The following is a 9,255-nucleotide window of genomic DNA, read 5'->3' on the forward strand; positions in this document are numbered from 1 at the left end:
AAATAAATACTAAGAAAGTCTCTGAATAAGACCTATAATATTGGGTCACTAATTTAATTGGGTCACTAACTATAATTGGGATGTATAAATAAAATGTAATTCTTTTATTTCTCTAGATCTAATTGTATTTTCTTCATAAGCTTCACCATCTGCTTGGGAACAAATAGAGTAACTAAATTTATTAAAATCCAGCCTAAAATTTTATACCATTCATAAATTTAAACAGTTCTTTCAGGTTTCAATCATTCCAATAGATTGTGCTCTCCTTTTACCAGCTCCTTTTCCAGATTTTGACTGGATGCACTGAATGAACTAGTATTCAATATTATGAGAAGACCAATGAGATTGAAACAGAAACTTTCACCCTATAAACACCTAGACATGATGGATAAAATGCAATACATATAATTCAGTTTATATTGATGGGATGTTTACTTCTGGAAGAAATTGGAATTAAACCCACAGGTGTCAGAGGGGAAGGAAATTCTAAAAGCCTTTAGTGAGTTAATATTTTCATTAATTCAGCAATTATTGTGGAGTGCAACAATGTATCAGGCACAATGTAGGCTTTCCATAGACATAAACAAAACTTTCTGATATCAGATCTAGAGTAGTAAATGCTTAACATTTCCAGAAGATGCGGACAAGAGCTGAATGATCACACTACAGTTTTTTGTTTTTTTGTTTTTTTTTAATTTTATTTATTTGTCAGAGAGAGAGTGGGAGAGAGAGTGAGCGAGCAGAGGCAGAGGGAGAAGCAGGCTCCCTGCCACGCAAGGAGCCCGATGTGGGACTCGATCCCAGGACACTGGGATCATGACCTGAGCCGAAGGCAGCTGCTTAACCAACTGAGCCACCCAGGCGTCCCACTACAGTTTTATCTTAAAGAATCTGGAAGAATACTAATGGTGGGGAGCTGAAACTGAGACCCAGTGTGAACAGATCTAATAAACTATCTCTGTAATCAAAGATGACCAGCTCCATCTCACTACTATGGCTCCCCATGAATTAAAACATATTTGTCAGGGAAATTAAACTTGTGGGCTTGCATTTCAGGTATGTTTGAACTTCAACTTTATAACCAGCCTGGTGACTCGATGAAAGAAATCCTTGTTAAAAACTAACTGTCTCAAAAGACCAGTGTACTAATGCGTTACCAATGCAAAGTTTATTAACCACGACACAGTAAAGGAGAATACTACTTTAAAAGAGGCTTACAGGGGGAAATTATGGATGAATGTTTACATGGTTTTAGAATCTGAGTTCAAGTTGTCCTTTAAAAAGATTATCTATGGAGATTGGGTAAAGTTTGTGAATATAATGGTTTAGTATTATTATTGGACACAGTAAGACACAGCTTTGAAATAATTCTTAGTAAGTAAATTAATATTGAATTGATCAGATAAACAATTTGGTTAAATAAATTAGTTTCATCACTTTCTTAAAATAATGCATTACCGTGACAGTTACAGGCTTATGTTTGCCTTTTTGGGCAAGAATTTCCTGGATCAAAAGCATGTGAATAATAATGGCCTCAGTTCTTAGAACTAAACATTCTTCATTCTGAGCTAGAAAATAAACCATCATCATCTGTGAACATGATCAGTCCAAATTGGAACAGCTGATTGGGGAATAGTGATTAGATATTACGTTTCTAGTGGCAGTCATTTTAACTTTGAGAAACACGAGTTTTCATGCTCCTTTTATGAATAATCAATTGTTGGATGTTTTGATGGGACAGCAAGTGTGCAAGAGCCTTTCAGTCTTTGCAGAGCTCATCTCTGAATACCTCCACATGGAAAATTTCTTTTAGAAATATATTTATGTAATCAGAATTCACAGCCACTTCTAAGCCAGAATTCAAGTGTGTGCAATTTAAACCAGAAGTTAGATTCAGTTATCAACCTAAAGAACATAAAAAAACTATATATAAGGTGATTAGCCCAATCACTCAATTTCATTATCTTTTTTGTTTATTTCCTGAATTATTTAAGTAATAGCAAAGCAAGGTCAATGCTAATATAATGCATATAACATTATTCCATTATGACAACACATGTTTCACCTCCAAGTATGATTAATTGGGCAGGTAGTCCTGCCCAATTTTATTAAATTCTCAGATAAGTTGCTCTTACCTAGGACCAGGGGATTGTCCTGGATAAGAATTTCCTCAATCTCAATGACAACACTCAGGAAACTGAAATATCATTAATCCCCCCTCGCACCTTACCCATTCTTTCTTTCCCTCTTTCTCTCTCTCTTTCTTTCTTTCTTTTTCTTTCTCTCTCTCTTTCTTTTTTTTCTTAGGATCTTAATATGGAGCCTCTTTGCCTCTTGCTGCCTTCTCCAAAGAGTAAACCACTTGCTCCCTGTTGGGTAGGGGGTATTCACCAGGCTATGGAAAATGAAAACTGGGAAAGGGAATCTAGGGGATCTTACTGATTCTTCTTAAAGAGAATTTCAATGAATTCTTCTCCTTTCATCCCCACTTTGTACCATTATCTTTGGACATATTTGGTACTAATCACTACAGAGTATTTTTGAGGTTTTGTGATGCAAATGGCTCCATTGTTGAGTTTTGCCTCTTTTATTTTTTTTATTTTTGTTTAAGATTTTATTTATTTATTTGACAGAGAGAGAGCACATGGGTGCACAAACAAGGAGAGAAGTAGACAGAGGTAGAGAGAGAAGCAGACTCCCTACTAAGCAGGAAGCTCAATGTGGGGCTTGATCCCAGGGTCCTGGGATCATGACTCAAGCCAAAGGCAGATGCTTAACTGACTGAGTCACCCAGGTGCCCCAAGTTTTGCCTCTTTCAGTACATTCTACTTGTCCATACATTTCCCTTATTTACCATATTCCCCAATTTAGTGGACATACTTCACCTGGTGTCAGTTCCTTACTAATAGATAGATGATAGATAGATAAATGATAGATTAATAGAGGTAGATATATATAGATATAGATATATAGATAAAGATATAGATAGATATGCAGATATATGGAGTAGAAAAGCATGCCTGTTTTTAATCAGTCATTTTAAGCCAGAAAAATCTCCATGATATTCTTCTACAGGAAGTAAATTTTCTGTTATACTTAAAAATAATTTAGATCCTTTTTGTAACGGGTTTGTTGCCAGAACACAGGTGTCGTGAAAACCACCGCTCAACCTAAACCAGAATGGGGAAGGAAAAGACTCATATCAACATTGTTGTCATCAGACACGTAGATTCGGGCAAGTCTACCACTACTGGTCATCTAATCTACAAATGTGGTGGGACCGACAAAAGAACTATCGAAAAATTCAAGAAGGAGGCTGCTGAGATGGGAAAAGGCTCCTTCAAGTATGCCTGGGTCTTGGATAAACTGAAAGCTGAATGTAAACATGGTATCACCATTGATATCTCCCTGTGGAAATTCGAGACCAGCAAGTATTATGTGACCATCATTGATGCTCCAGGACACAGAAACTTTATTCAAAACATTATTACAGGCACATCTCAGGCTGACTGTGCTGTCCTGATTGTTGCTGCTGGTGTTGGTGAATTTGAAGCAGGTATCTCCAAGAATGGGCAGACCCGTGAGCATGCCCTTCTGGCTTACACACTGGGTGTAAAACAACTACTTGTTGGTGTTAACAAAATGGATTCCACTGAGCCACCCTACAGCCAGAAGAGATATGAGGAAATCATTAAGGAAGTCAGCACCTACATTAAGAAAATTGGCTACAACCCCAACACAGTAGCATTTGTGCCAATTTCTGGTTGGAATGATGACAACATGCTGGAGCCAAGTGCTAACATGCCTTGGTTCAAGGGATGAAAAGTCACCCATAAAGATGGGAATGCCAGTGGAACCACACTGCTTGAAGCTCTGGATTGCATTCTGCCACCAACTCATCCAACTGACAAGCCCTCGCGTCTGCCTCTCCAGGATGTCTACAAAATTGGTGGTATTGGCACTGTCCCTGTGGGCCGAATGGAGACTGGTGTTCTTAAACCTGGCATGGTGGTCACCTTTGCTCCAGTCAATGTTACAACTGAAATCAAGTCTGTTGAAATGCACCATGAAGCTTTGAGTGAGGCTCTTCTGGGGACAATGTGGGCTTCAATGTCAAGAACGTATCTATCAAAGATGTTCGTCGTAGCAATGTGGCTGGTGACAGCAAAAATGACCCACCAATGGAAGCAGCTGGCTTCACAGCTCAGGTGATTATCCTGAACCATCCAAACCAAATTAGTGCTGGATATGCACCTGTGCTGGATTGTCACACAGCTCGCATTGCTTGCAAGTTTGCTGAGCTGAAGGAGAAGATAGATCGTTCTGGAAAAAAGCTGGAAGATGGTCTCAAGTTCTTGAAATCTGGTGACGCTGCCATTGTTGATATGGTTCTTGGCAAGCCTATGTGTGTTGAGAGCTTCTCTGACTATCCTCCTCTGGGCCGTTTTGCTGTTCGTGACATGAGACAGACGGTTGCTGTGGGTGTCATCAAAGCAGTGGACAAGAAGGCAGCTGGAGCTGGCAAGGTCACCAAGTCTGCCCAGAAAGCTCAGAAGGCTAAATGAATATTATCCCCAATACCTGCCACCCCAGTCCTTTTTTTTTTTTTTTTTAAGATTTTATTTATTTATTTGACAGAGAGAGAGATCACAAGTAGGCAGAGAGGCAGGCAGAGAGAGAGGGGGAAGCAGGCTCCCCGCCAAGCAGAGAGCCCGATGCGGGGCTTGATCCCAGGACCCCGAGACCATGACCCGAGCCGAAGGCAGAGGCTTTAACCCACTGAGCCACCCAGGCGCCCCCTGCCACCCCACTCTTAATCAGTGGTGGAAGAATGGTCTCAGAACTGTTTGTGTCAATTGGCCATCTAAGTTTAATAGTAAAAGACTGGTTAATGATAACAATGCATCGTAAAACCTTCAGAAGGAAAGGAGAATGTTTTGTGGACCATTTTGTGTGTGTGTGTATGTGGCAGTTTTAAGTTATTAGTTTTTAAAATCAGTACTTTTTAATGGAAACAACTTGACCAAAAATCTGTCACAGAATTTTGAGACCTACTAAAACAAAAGTTTAATGAGGAAAAAAAATAATAATTTAGATCTATGTTAGCTCTGTTGGCAATGAAAAACATTAAAATATTTGGGGAAATTATAATTCTGTTTAAATAAATCTTAAATGGATACAGCAAAAATTAAAAAAATAAACACTGAATATTGTCAATAAAAACATAGAAATAAAGTATTTTAAAATGAGATTTAAAACTAGAATGATCATAATGAGTAATAACATAATTGAAATTTACTTAGAGTCAATAAGTAAGGCACTATAATCGCAAAACTCTACCTCAATTCCTTTTCTAATGGTGAGAATAAATTAAAAGAGACAGTCAGTCATGAAGCCAAAATGCTGAACAGAAACAAGGTAATGTGAAATTTCATCTTAGATTTGTCAGTAATAGTCTTTGCAATTCTGAAAAATACACAATATCTGCACATTTCGGTTATGTTTTCTGTAAAATGAGATTGGAAAGTCTCTAAATTTCTTTCTAGGTGCTCATTGTTTATAACTCTAAAATATATATTTCCCATATGAAAGATTATTTGAATATTGAAAACTAGATTTTTGTAAATATCTACTTGTTCTTAAAATACAATATTGCTTTAAATTTTAATTGCTTTTCTTTCATTCTTTCAAGATTTTATTTAAGTTTAAGTTAATTATCATATAATATAGTATTAGTTTCAGGGGTATAATTTAGTGATTTGTCGCTTGCATATGACACCCAGTGTTCTTGAAAGTGCCATCCTTAATGCCCATCACCCATTTACCTCATCACTCTATCCAACTTCCCTCCAGCAACCTTCAGTTTGTTCCCTATACTTCTGTTCACCTATAGTTATGAGTCTTTGTGGTTTGCCTCCCTCTCTGTTTTTATTTTTATCTTATTTTATTTTTCCTTCCCTTCTCCTATGTTCATCTGTTTTATTTCTTAAGTTCTATATATGAGTGAAATCATATGGTATTTGTTTTTCTTGAACTGACATATTTTGCTTAGCATAATACACTCTAGTTCTATCCACCTCATTGCAAAGGGCAAGATTTCATTCTTTTTAATGGCTGGTAATATTCCATTGTACATTTTTGTGTTTGTATGTATATATTTATACCACATCTTCTTTGTCTGTTCATCAGTCAATGGACATTTGGGCTCTTTCATATTTTGGTTATAGTGGATAGTGCTGCTATATACTTTGGTGTTCATGTGCTCCTCTGAATCACTATGTTTTGTTTTTTAAACATTTTTAAAGATTTTATTTACTTATTTGAGAGAGAGAGACATAGGGAGAGAGGGAGAGAGAGAGAGAGAGAGCATGAGCAACCCTTCAAATCACTATGTTTGTATCCTTGGATAAATACCTAGTAGTGCAATTGTTGGGTCATAGGAAACAATCAACAAAACTAAAAAAAAAAAAAAACCACAAAGGAATGGGAGAAGATATTTGCAAATGACATATTAGATAAAGAGCTAGTATCCAAAATCTATAAAGAATTTATCAAACTCAACATCTAAAAAATAAAAAAACCTGGTTAAGAAATGAGCAGAAGACCTGAAAAGACATTTCTCAAAAGAAGACATACAAAAAGCTAACAGACACATGAAAAAAATGCTCAACATTACTCATCATCAAGGAAATACAAATCAAAACCACAATAAGATACCACCTCACACCTGTCAGAATGGCTAAAATTAACAACTCAGGAGACAATAAATTTTTAATTACTTTTATCACAGTTTAAATATAGTAAAGAAGTACCACACTTTAAGTACTTCCTATTTATCAGACACTGGATGCTAATAGGTTTTATATTAACCTCATTCAATAATGATGGAAGTTAATTTGAGTAACTTGACCACGACTCCATATTTCATAAGTCATATATAAACCCAACCCTAGTTATTAATTAGAGATGGATGTGCATGTTATAATATCTTTTCTATACAGTTTTGTGGTATTTATGCATTATGCATTTATGCATCTATATTTGTGTTGGGAAACATGTAAGTTGTTTCATTTTTGTTACCAATTATTTCTCAGGGCACTTGGTTGGTGGCTCAATCAGTTAAGCATCCAACTCTTGATTTCACCTCAGGTTATGATCTTAGGTTCATTGGCTTAAGATCCATGTTGGGCTCTGTGCTAAGTGTGTCTGCTTGTTCTTCTCCTTCTGCTCCTGCCTCCCAACTCTTTCTCAAACAAACAAATAAATAAAATAAAATCTTTAAAAAACCAAAAAAGATATTTCTCATAACTGTAAAGTGATTTTTGAAAAAAATGCCTATTCTGTCTTCTGAGTGAATTTTGAAAACTACATGAATTAATATTGTGATTGATCCTTATAGATAAGGATCAATACATGTTTACTTATTTTTCTTGTAAATAATAAGTAAACAAATGTTTTATACATTAAAAATTCATTTTTAAATTTCTTGTCATAACCAAGAACCATCTTGTTAATAAGATGGGTTTTGATGAAAATATTGATAGTAAAAGTAATAAATTGTGAACAAGTTCTCATTTTGTTCTCTATGCATTGCCATATTAATACAACAATTAATTATGTAGAAAGTATAATATTCCTATTTATAAATGAAGAAACTGTAACACAAAATGATTATACCAAATAACCTGCTCATTTTCCAAACTTAGTAAACGAAAAACTGTAATTTAAGCCCTGGTATCTCTAAACTATACTTATCAGTTAATAAAAGGTGGTGCAAAGACTTGTAAAGTAGACACTTTTTTTTTTTTTTCAAAAAACACACTAAAATAAGCCTTTGACATCAAATGAATGAAGATCATGTGCAGAAACTGTTAAGTTTCAAAAACCACCTATCACATAAGGTGTCATACAGATGAAAAGCCAAAAGGATAGTAAAATTAAATATGATTAGTCTCAGCACCTAATTTACTCAGATGAATGAGTAATGTGATTAATACATTTATTTTTCTACTGAAGACAATCTATGTAAAGAAAAAAAAAACATAAAAATTACATATGCATAACTCTTGCCAAGTGTGGCTTGGGAATTAGCACAAGCTTGCATGGGAAAGGCGGCAGAAAATTTCTGGCTCACCCTAATGTGCATGCGCTTCTTTTCTCACTGTGATCTTGAAACCTCATGGCTTTTCTGCCATGAGGTTGCTCCCAAATGCCTCAACCAGCTGTTATTCAGCTTTGTGCTTGTGCTTGTGGAAGTTTTGTTCTGCAGCAATAGAAATTTCTTGATGTTTTAAGAATTGAAAGTCAATATGATCCAAATTTAAAGACATGAGATCGAATGAATTCCTAACATGGTAGAATTATGACAATCAATTATAGAAAAGCAAACCAAAAAAAGGGGGGGGGGGATCAGTAGCTTGATTTGCCATGGGGGATAATGTGAAATGCCCATTATCCAGTTCCAAATGGTTTAAACACATATTCAGATTTTAGCAATTTAGTATGGTAAACTAGAGGGATTCTATGATGCCTGAGAAGTGCTTCTCTACATGGAAAACAATACAGAGATTTTAATGCTTTCAGAAGAACTTAAAAGAGATAAAGAACATTTTATTATACAATACATAATAGGACAACCAGGCAAGTAAATAGTTGAATTGGGTATTTTTTAAATTCAGCTAAGTTCATAAAATGCAAAATGCTTTAACTTATAAAACTTTTAGAAAATAAAGTGCTCATACCATATAAGAGAAATTATCATGGTCCATTTTCTACATTACATAAGTGTATTCAAGTGAGAAAAGCGAGCATATATAATTTCAACTCTTCATGGAAAGCTAGAAAATAGGAATCAATACAAATTAAAAGGATCATCTGAAAGATCTCTAGATGATGGCTATAATAATAATCTACAAGAGATGAAAGGTGAAAAATCAGGTATGGTTTGTAATGGTTGTTGAATATCAGGGTGGTCATAACTTTTTCTGAGAGGGGAAGGGAATTCCACATTTTCTAACACTTCCAATTTGAATGTCTCAGAAGATGAGAAAAGAAGAGGAGAGAAGCTATCCTAATATCAAGAGGATGCTCAAAATTTCTGAAAAGGGGAAGGAAGAAAATATTGAATAATGTTAATGAAATACACACATTTCTTGTCAACAATAAACACATAATAAGGTTTCCAAAAAGAGAAATAATCCAGTGCTATCATTCTATCACTAAATGATAAGCAAAGCAGACTCTTAATCAACAAGA

At 35.4% G+C, this 9,255-nt stretch overlaps 1 pseudogene across 1 annotated transcript; it reads left to right on the forward strand.

The window, feature by feature from the left end:
• Positions 1 to 3,180: 3,180 nt before the first annotated feature.
• On the forward strand, positions 3,181 to 4,587 carry LOC308355084 (elongation factor 1-alpha 1-like; annotated as a pseudogene). The gene has a single exon. The product of its transcript is annotated as an elongation factor 1-alpha 1-like (transcript).
• Positions 4,588 to 9,255: the final 4,668 nt, after the last annotated feature.

This window comes from Martes martes (assembly GCF_963455335.1).
Source record: "Martes martes genome assembly, chromosome: 14".
In the NCBI taxonomy this organism is placed as follows: domain Eukaryota; kingdom Metazoa; phylum Chordata; class Mammalia; order Carnivora; family Mustelidae; genus Martes; species Martes martes.